The following is a 10,983-nucleotide window of genomic DNA, read 5'->3' on the forward strand; positions in this document are numbered from 1 at the left end:
GTCCCTTTATCTCTCTTTTAGACCCACATCCCTCTGTCTAATCTTTTGTAGATGCTCAGATGTCTATGAGTTTAGCATAGTATCCCTTAGATTGTAAGCTCTCAAGCAGAGCCTTCAAAAGCCCACCACACCTGCCAGAAACTTTGTGTAAATGTACCATAAGGCTAGATGGCAAGCTTCTGGGCACGGCTCTCATCTCCTGATGTGTCTGTATGTGTTAATGTATATTTGTTATGTGTTAACTGCCCCGATTGAATTGTACAGCGCTGCATAATTTGTCGACATTTAATAAATCAAGCATAGTAATGATAAAATTATAATGCTACAACCCTTAAAATCACAATGTGTGTACAAACTGCAGTACGTGTGTTAACAAATTACACTGTATACATAGGATGCATTTTTCTTTGTTTAAACGCCTTTGCTAAATTCCATAGTTAATTAACCCCTGGCTGAGACTCACAACCTAAAACAAAAGTGACCCTCTGGCAATTTCAGTTTTGCAATATATGATAAGATATAGCCCAAACCGGTGCTTGGCAACTCATCACCTGCTTTCTGCGCGCTGCGGGACTTGATACGCCGGTAAAATACAAAACAAGCAAATTCAATAGTGTTTACGCAAATCTTAACTTAGCTAAACTGTGGAACTTTAGCTAACAGCCATTTATTTTTAAATCACAGCCATCCGTTTTAACTAGCCTTTATGTCTGATTTTTCTTATCTGTAACCAAGGCACGTTGTATTAAAAAGACCCATGTTGCTTGGCTATGTAAATGCTTATGGCTATGGACCCCAGCGTTAACAATACACATAGCGCTCGGGAGCATAGAAAATATTTGTTTGCGAGTTCTCTAATGCATTTCCATTCGACAAAGACCTTTGCCAGGATAATTGCACCACTGATCCTAATCAAGCAAGGCTGTCACATTGATTATGTACTGTTGGCAAAGCAATTTGGCAGACCATAAGAATGTAAATGTATCCCTGCCTGAGTCCACTTCAAGACATCAGATTGGCCCGTCACGTGTTCCCTTACTTGACGGCATTTGGAAAATGAATATTTCTGTGCTTGTTCGAGAATGTAATTGTCCACAGCCTGAAATATGCAGATTGCCCTTTTGGGGCTACTTGGACAAACTGTAATAGTTCTAGCAATTTAAAGCATTTCCATAATGTAAAATATGAGAACTGAGAGAATAATTTAAGGAGTACCGTGCCAAGCCTTTCTTGGATTCAAAATGAGATCATCAATGCCCCTGTTTGGAACGGCCACATATCGCAGCCAATAGTTATAATGTATGTGTTATTTTCCCTTTATCAGCTATTTACTACTAGATAAAATCACATTAAACTGTTGTGTAATCGCCCATAAAAATGAAATGGTTAAACAAAGTAGATGTGAAAAATCTCCTAATTGGCTATCACGTTAAAAATAAGCATCAATCTTGAATTTTAACTGGTGTCTGCATGTCGCATGCTGCTTGGTTGACTTGGTGTTTCACAAATCCTTATAATGTTTTAAAGGAATTTTAAATGATCCTGAGAGCTTGACATCCTTAAAAATCACTAAGACTGATAAGACAATATGTAATATAGAATTACAAATTCTAAATATTCTAACTTCAGGTTAAATTTGGAGAATGAAATTCAAGTATCAACGAGAAAATGTTTTATTTCAATTAAGGGTTCTTTTCCACCTAGATGTTTTCTTTACACTGTTACGTTTATGAATATGCAGTGTCTGGTGTCTGGTTTCTAACTCGCTCTAGAAAGGTAACTTCAAAGAAGCAAGACGTGCTTCATATATATTTTCCATGAAGTCTTTCAGGATGGGTAGTAGAAAACTAGAAACGCAGTCGAAAAATTCACCCCACTACCAGAGTAGGAATTTCCCACCAAGTTGTTCAAACCTACCAGTGATTCATCAAAGATCTTTCTCCGTGAGACATGCAAGATGTCATAAACTAATGTAAGTGTCTTAATGTAGGGTTAAAACAGGCTGAATGCATAAAGCAGGAATTTCATTGTCGACCAGAATGATATATTGTTCCATAATGATATATTGTTCCATAAACATCCACCAGTTAACCCTTTCCATCCTAAAAATAGTAATGTTTAATGATCACATAGACATCATGGTACATCCTGTTGCTCTCAGCATGGCTTTGGTTCTGCTGGTAGATTAAGCTTTTATGATGGCCCACTCTAGTTGAGGTCGAAGTTACAATAGTCAATGGTCAACTTTAACACTTAAATGCCCAAACTGATTTTTTTTCCCTTGGTAATATCATTATATTACATTACAGAGTCCTGCATGATCATCTAATGTAAGTTCCTCCTTCGAATGCGAAATGCTCTGCTTCCAAGGACCACATGTGCTTCATAGGTTTGAAGTTTAAGGATGATTGGATCCCATATCTTAGACTTTGTAATACTTTGAAATTATCTTATAATCTTCATGATATAAAAGCGATCATCTATTTGTTATATTGTTATGTGCTGCTTCGCTTATGGTCATTTTATTTTACATTAAATGGATAGATGGTTCCTTGGTTATGATTAATATTTACCTTTTTTATATACGGTAAATTCTGAGCTGATTTTGATTGGATTTCTTATAGATTTGAAGTACATTTTTTGTGTTTAGTGTTTTTGTGTTTTTTGTGCACTTTGAGCAACTGCATTGGTAAAGTTCTGATAGTATTAATAAATTAATTTATATTTAATTAATTGATTAGAAAAGCATACAAATCTTTTATACGATTGATGGCAACTTTTAGTTATTACAAAATTAAGTACAGGTGCACTTCATTGGTTGATGCAGAGTAGGCCCCTGCCGGCAACCAATAGAGTTTCTCATACAGACACTTAAAATCCTGGCGCCAAAGCTGCTGCGTAGTGCATACCGTGTTAACCCGGTATTAACCCCTTCTACAAAAAATGAAGAAAAAAAACGAACACAAAAAATGTACACGAATATTTGCCCGAGCCGAACACAGGAACGGGCGAATTTTTGTGGCATACGAAGACTTTTTCCCCCCCACGAAGACGAACACAGAGAGTTGGCCGGCGCCCAAGTCTACTGTGTACTTATATAATATATACTAAATCGCTAACTACAATGTGGGTTTAAATTTTTCTAAAAAAATACTATATGCGTACTGGGAATACCAAATCTCCAATTGCAAGACACTTCCTAGACATGAAACGTACTATCGCTCAATTACGTTTTTGTGTATTAAAAGAATAGGTACACATGTACAGGGAGTCCCTAGGGAAGCTTATTGGAAGAGACGTGAGATGTTCTGAATATATAAACTCAATACCCTATAACCCAAGCATTTGAATGAAGATAGGGATCTTAGTGTATTCCCTTAGTCCTCACCTGTGTGTACACCTTGTTTTTAATCATTGTTTATCTTTTACAATGCACTTTCTGTTATTTACCTGCTGCCCTCCCACTATAATACATGGAAAGTTGCCTTATGCATCTTGACCCATGCACCTCACACTATCATTTTGGCCCTACATGCTTAATTATTCAAAACGCAGAGAAAAAAGACACAGAGACGAATTGGATTTAGAACTGGCCATGGCATTTATTTACGAAATGCAGCAACATTGTTTATTACACAAAGTTTAGCAGCATTATATAAAATCTTACACATCCTAAATTCCATATTTTAAACCAACCGATCGTAACTTAATTGTCTATTGACGACAACCACCCCCGCCAAATACCACCGGTCGTTATAAAACTCAGGACACAATGGGTCGGGGCAATAAAACACCTTGAATGTAGTAACCGTATGGGCATCACTCTAACCCCACATAAATGTATACCCATACCACGCCCTTATGGCGAAAACTAGATCAAGATCTAAAATAACATCTGGATCACCCCGCAAGGACCCACCATCCACTGCATCATTCAGACAGACTTGGGGAGGGCTGACATTTATGGATAGATCAACCTTGAGAAAGAATCTTTAGTCAAAAGGTTACGGTCTTTTAGGCTGTTTCCACTCTAAAATTTTTATCTATTTGAATAAAACAATATTTTTAGAGCATATATGTATATATTGATTGTGCTTTTTTCCCTTTTTTGTGTGCATCCCCCTTTTCTATACACAGGCAGACACTAACAGTGGCATTAATACCGAAATCATTAATACCTTTGTGAATTTATACACTAACATAAACGCAGCTCGCAATGCAAGCTGCTGTGCTACCCCTGCGGAGTCACTCAATGTCTCCTCCTGGAAGTTAGGGCGCTATATCAAACAATGAATAATGATAGTAATAAAGCATATGGGGTAGCGCCCCCTAATAGATAAAGAAAGGTTATGTTAGCCTGTCAGCATGTATCCATCTATCTCGGGGATAGCACCCCCAAGGATCCACCCATGTTTGTTTCTTTAATTAGAAATGGGAATGTTGTTGTAATCTTTCTTTACAGAGCTTTCAGTGAGGAACCAGGGAACAAAATAGGGCCTGCCACCTTAAGGCCAACGTCCACAAAATGGCATAGACACATGACCCTTACACTGCCTATGCAATATGGTGACAGTGGTTGGATATGACCTTTAATAACACACACACACAAAATAAATGACACCAGCCCGACTTAGATTTAGAAATGGCAGCGGCATTCCTTTACCTAAATGCTGCGACGTACTTTATTGAAAATATAGACAGATAAAGCAGTTAATTGTCAATAAATTGCCCAACCACTTAAACCAGCTGCATGGTCCCATCCTACTACCACAAACATTTCAACATGGCGTATTGTCGGCAGACCACCTGCCAGGTACCGCTGGTCGTTCCTCTACACAGCAGGTCGGGTTAAGCTGTGTCACCCACTGACGTCGTCATAAACAACTTCTAACATCTAGCCAAGATCCAGGTATTAACCCCTTGTGGGTTTCTCACCTAGCACTTCTCCAGGGACCCTTCAGCGCACAGAAACTTCTAATACAGGGCAGGCAGGTGGCAGTGAATCTTCATACAGCAGGTAGGAACACTCTTTAGCCGTTGTTGTGAAGAGGATGTCCCTTAATGCTGTCCCCTTTATATAGTAACTTTTTCCTGCTTTAATTCCTGCGGGAATTTTCCTGCTATCCGGCCAACCACTCCCCCCCCACACACAGCACCCGGGGTCATCCAGAGGGCATTAACCCAATTAACCTGGTCCTTCCAGCCATGAATCACGGAAGGGGGGAAGCAGGGACCAGGAGCACCTACATTAATGCAGGCAGGGTCATATAACCCCTTCTGCCAATTGCTACAGGGGTCCCTCAATGCTCTTACATCAGTACAGACTATGGCCGTACTTTAACCTCTTAGGGACAACGGGTTGTCCTTAAACCCATTAAGAACAGTACATTGTGAGCCCGTACATACTGTATACCGGCTTTGTCATGAAGGGGTTAAGGAGACAGATTTGCCACGAGTGGCAGCAAAGGTAAGAGACCTGTATCATTTGGCACTAGCCTACCAAGCATTTGTCCAGTTTATCAGACCTGGTAATCTGGGCCTTTTTTTTATTTTTTGTATAACTGCTTAAATAAGAAACGAGTATCTGGATAAATGACGTACACCGTACGGTTTATTTCTTGGGGTTTTTTTCTCAGCATTGTTCTTTTAAGCTCTCATTTTCCACATTGATATATTGGAGCTGTTTTATTACTCATCATCCTATAAAGTAATAAGTCATATGCAAAGCAGAATTTCATTGTTCTTAATGGATCTTACGTTTACTAAGCAATTTCTTAAAGAAATTTATGTTTGAAGTTAAATTTGCAAGAGGTGTAGCTGGTGTGCATTTTGGTGCATGGGTCGCTCTATAAGATTTTAGCTGGTTGCAGATACGTCCAAGCTTTGCGTAAGGATCAGCTTGTGACACCTTGTTTTTTCTCACCCATACCACAGAATATGACAATTACTGAAATCTGTGAAACACAACAGAAAACAGTTTCCATTTGAAGGTTGTAGGATGTTGTAGGTATCAGTTTGCCGTTTTATAACTATAGTTTTGCATAACAACCTACTGCAACAGAAAATATATTTTTAATGAGAACCATAAATTAGAGGACTGCATCGGGATGCGGGTCCCATGGATGTGGGCGGGAGCAGGCGGTCACACGATATACCTGTGGGTCCCAGTAATCCCGCAAGGCTGCCTTCGTTGCAGTGTCTTGTTCCGCCCAGGGGAAGCAGGAACCCAACGGAGTCACGTATGAACGAGTATGCTTGAATTAGGGATATCTTTGATACTCTGAAAAATACCCCTTGTCTCAAAATCTACCTCAAATAAAGGTCAGACTATAAGACGGACTTAAGTTGAACTTCATTGATAAACAAATATTGGTGACATAACCAGGCATTGTACTGGGCTGATGCACAGTGTGACTGTCTTTCAGTTGTTTAAAATGTAAAATCTGTTCCTGAGTAGTTTAAAACAGTTGCCAATTTATGCTACCAGCCAAACCTCTAATTTGTGGACAACACAAAATATTTTTTTTTATTATCTTCAATTCATTGCTGAATAATAAATATTGGTCATTCGGGTTTCCCTTGTCTTTACTCTAAAGAAAGTGTCATGTATTAATAGGCATGTAATGTCTTCTAGATTGTAAGCTCATTTGAGTAGAGCCCGCCCCACCTGTTTCTTTAAGTCAAATTGTTATGCTATATACTACTTGTTATGTCCTGTCTACCCTTTGTACAGCGACACTGAATTTGATGGCGCTATATAAAACAATAATAATAATAGCACCCCTAATGGATAAAGACAGGTAAATTGGCCACATCAATCCTTGTACAAAGTGCCATAGAATGCAATAAAGATGATACCTTTATTCGGTCACTTCAGTATATCATAGTCTTCAGGTATATTATGAAGAAAAGAACCAAACAGCCCCAAAGGCTTGCAATCTTTTATAAGCCCATATAGGTACCATCATTATGAAAAATGTTTTTATACTTCTAAATTCATAAAGATCAATGAGGAACTGAAGCTAAGAGGTGTGATTGGGCGCTGGTCATGTACCCTGTAGGAAAGATGACCAAAATGTAGCATTAAGATCAAATCAGAATGAAGCCCTTTAACACCCAGAGGTTTGAATGTTTTTGCACACCATTTTTGCAAGGTTAAATATACCGAGGTCGGTCAATTGCACTGTGTGCGCACCCTTTTAATGACACGGAATGGTACATTACACTGTACTGCATTGCACATCCATTAAGCAACGAAAGGATTAAAATATATTCATACAGCATTTCCAGCCAGAGGCCACAGATCCTTAGAACTATATGTCATCCACCTGACACTTGGCCAGCTGTCACTTCCCCTCCACCTCTGCAATTAGCCATTTATTGGTATCAGTGGAACAGTTATATTAAGCAAATTTAATCTGCATGCTGCATGGTGTAAACAGCTACCGTCTGTTCACGCCTGATGTCGTATACAGGGTAGATGTGGACAATAATTCCATTTCCCATGCCACCATTAGGATTACCATATATTCTGCTTCAACCAACACAGAGCGCTCTTAAAAATCTGTGAAGCTGTTCCCTGGATTTATTATATGATACCTCCAACACAGGAAAGGAAAGAGTTTCACTCACCCGTGTAGTTGGACATGACTGTTAATTTATATTAGTAGTGATTACTAAATCATAGCAAATATGGTTTCTTGTAAATATTCCAATATCTGTATAGACAGATTCTGGGTGGTAACATTGTACAAACCCTTTGGATCCTTGACAAACCAAAAACAGCCCTCTCCGGGTTTGTCCTTGTTTCTTCAGCATCTTTTTTTATACGGAGCTTTCTCTTTTTCGTCGATTGACCAGTCCTACCCATGGCCACTCAGAATGTCCTTGTTAGGTTTGTAGAGTAACATATTATCTGCTGTCTACCTTTTAGCCACTTTTATTTGGACTCTCTCCAGAATAGCTGTACCCTTCTGGAGACTGCATCTCTAGTACCGTAAGCAATATTGTACTTCAGAATGTATGGCAGTGAAAAAATCTGTGTCATTTATTCAATAACCCTTCATACAAAAAGAAGTGCTTCTTCAACTTAAGTAACTAACACAGTTGCTCATGGATATCTACCAGGATATTGGCACCAGGGCTGGCCCAAGACAAAATGCCGCCTGGGGGCGAAGTTTAAAATGCCACTCCCCCTTATCTACCCCCTCCCCCCCATTATCTACCCTTCCTCTCCCGCCCCATACTTACGGTGGGTCTCCCTGCTCGGTCTCGGTGCCGGCTTGTAATGCTGAGCGCCGGAAATGACATCATCTTGCTCAACATTACAAGCCGGCACCGAGACCGAGCTAGAGGGCTCGCAGAGGAGAGAGTGAGGGGCGCCAAGAGGGTACTGACAACTTGGTAAGATAAAACCACTAAAAAAAAAAAAAAAAAAAAAAAGGGGGCTTGGGGGGGGCAAAGTGCCACCTGGAGCAGTTGCCCCACTCGGCTCCATTGCCGGCCCTGATTGGCACGTGATTTGGATATGACAGTAGCGTGAGAAGCACTTTCATCATATGACTAGTGGTGGGTTGCCCATGAGGCACATTAGGTTTGTGCCGAGGTGCCCCAAAGCACCTGTGTTTGTGGTTCCCAAAGCACCTCTGTAGATGTAAGGCCGGTTGCAATAAAACACAGATAGCATGGTTCCTTGAAATATTTAACTGTGGTCTGCCCTTCAATAAATGCAGAGGTGGCACTGCTGCATGATAATGTATGCTATGTGCACGAAAGGAGAAATTTTAAGCAAGAAGCATACTTCCCACACATGCTCACTAGCACTTCCATTGAAATCATTGATAAATCTCTGCATAGAACGGTCTCCTGTATAATTTTGTTCTAGGTATGCAAAGTAAGGAGTGGTACCACATTGGCAGGGCTGTAGACCTCTTTATCCCACCAACAAAAAAAAATATGTGGCCATGTTCACAGATAATAAAGTCTACCCAGGCAGATCCAGTGCTGTGCTAGTAGTTTAGGGTCATAGGGGCAGCCATCTAGACAGCAGGGGGGTGCTAAACAAGTTGTGTACCCTGCTTCGACAGCTTAGATCTGCCTTCTAGTGGAAAAAGTGAACAACTTCACCAGACACCATTAACCCTTAACACAAATAAAGATTCTGAGGAGAGAACAAATTATTTTATATATATATGTATATATATATATATATATATATGTATATATATATATACACACACACACACACACACATGCATGCTAAATATTCAGGCTATGAATGATCTTTTAATTTTAGAAACTACATATTTTTTGGTGAACTGTGCATTTAAATACAAGAAGGATGTATACTTAAATTCTTAAAAGGTGAGGGTAGATGAGGTGGACAAGAAAACAGCCTAAGCCTAATGGGGCAATGGGTCAGTTTTAATGTAAGGAAGTTTTACTTTACTAAGAGGGTGATGAACCTTTGTTACTCTAATCCATTGGAGTGAGTTGTATACATATAAGTGGAACAGCAATCCAGCAGAAGTGATATAGGTTAATACAGTGTGGTGAATATGCATGCAAGCCAATTAGCCTATTATGGATGTAAGACAAGGTCGAGGATGGAGTAAAGGAAAGAAATTAGATTGGAGGGCGCAATGCTTCTGACAAATTGTGTTTACATGAATTGCTTCACTGTTGGATGTTCTATGTCCCATTTACATTATGTTGCATGTACTATTTTAGTTTAATCTTTACAAACAAATAGAAAAATGGACTTTCAAGAAGCGAGCGGGTCTTCAAGGAGATTTTTTTTGTACACCTTATAGGATATTTGATATATCTGGAACAGTATTAGTCCTGCACTGATGTTTCAGCTGATAAAGATAAAAATGACTAACCATTAAAGGCAGCAGGTGTGAAAAAAAATACATTTGTTCATAATAGTATTGCTTTGTAATTGAGATTATAGATCATGTAATTTAGGTTTTATGCAATTGTTAAATTTGTCTTATAGAGTCTAATAAATTCCATGTCATTATTGACTGCTATTGGAAATTTACAACATTTTCCACTTGTGTCCATCACACAATTGCCATTAAATGAATGTCACATGCCAGTGACCTATTAAAAACAAACTTCTATGGTTGGAAAGGTCTGATTACACAGATGTCTTAAGCCACAAGTATGTAAAAAAGTATCAGTGATTGATAACTTCATTTGTGATAACTATTGTCTTCATGCAAATGTAATGTCTGATACCCCTTCCCTTTACTGTTTGCATACAGAGGTAGATGTAGTTTGTGCCCGAGGACCTACATCTTCCATAAGCAAGCTGATAAGGCTTTGAGACTTCAAGACTGTCCCCATTACTGGTTCTCAGTACCCATCTTTCATAACGCATCTTTATTAAAACTGCAGCATATTGAAACTGCTAACATAATTATAATAGTCATTAATCTTAGTCTTTTGTTGGATTTATTGTGCAATAATAATGTCCCTGTTTCTTGGGTTGTCCACAGATCAAAACCACAGTCTGGCAGCTTCCTGAAACAAGAACTGGAACTAGTATCACTTATCACATCTTGAAAAGATATGATTAACGTTCCTACTTTTGATGGTGAAAACCTCATTTTTTTGACTAGAAAAAAAAGCTTACTTATTGTCTACATTACAACTTACAAGATATAAGTTAAACAAAAAGAAGCCATGCAGCTGTTGTCACCCTGTGAAATGGAGGTAGCATTATGAAACTACTAATATCACATATGGCATCGGCAGGCAATAGCAACTTAAATACATAACATTAATGGATACGGGTGAGCACAAAAGAGGAGAGAGACAGCATATGTCTGTAATAATTTCCTCCACAGAAACGTTATTGTAAGCTTAATTTTAAAATTTGTTTCAAACATTCTACTAGAAAAAATTCAGAGTAAGAAAAAGATTAAATGAACCATAAAATAGTTCCAATTCAGTAAGTTACTATTAGTATAAAAA

The sequence above is a fragment of the Spea bombifrons genome, chromosome 8 (assembly GCF_027358695.1).
Source record: "Spea bombifrons isolate aSpeBom1 chromosome 8, aSpeBom1.2.pri, whole genome shotgun sequence".
In the NCBI taxonomy this organism is placed as follows: Eukaryota; Metazoa; Chordata; class Amphibia; order Anura; family Pelobatidae; genus Spea; species Spea bombifrons.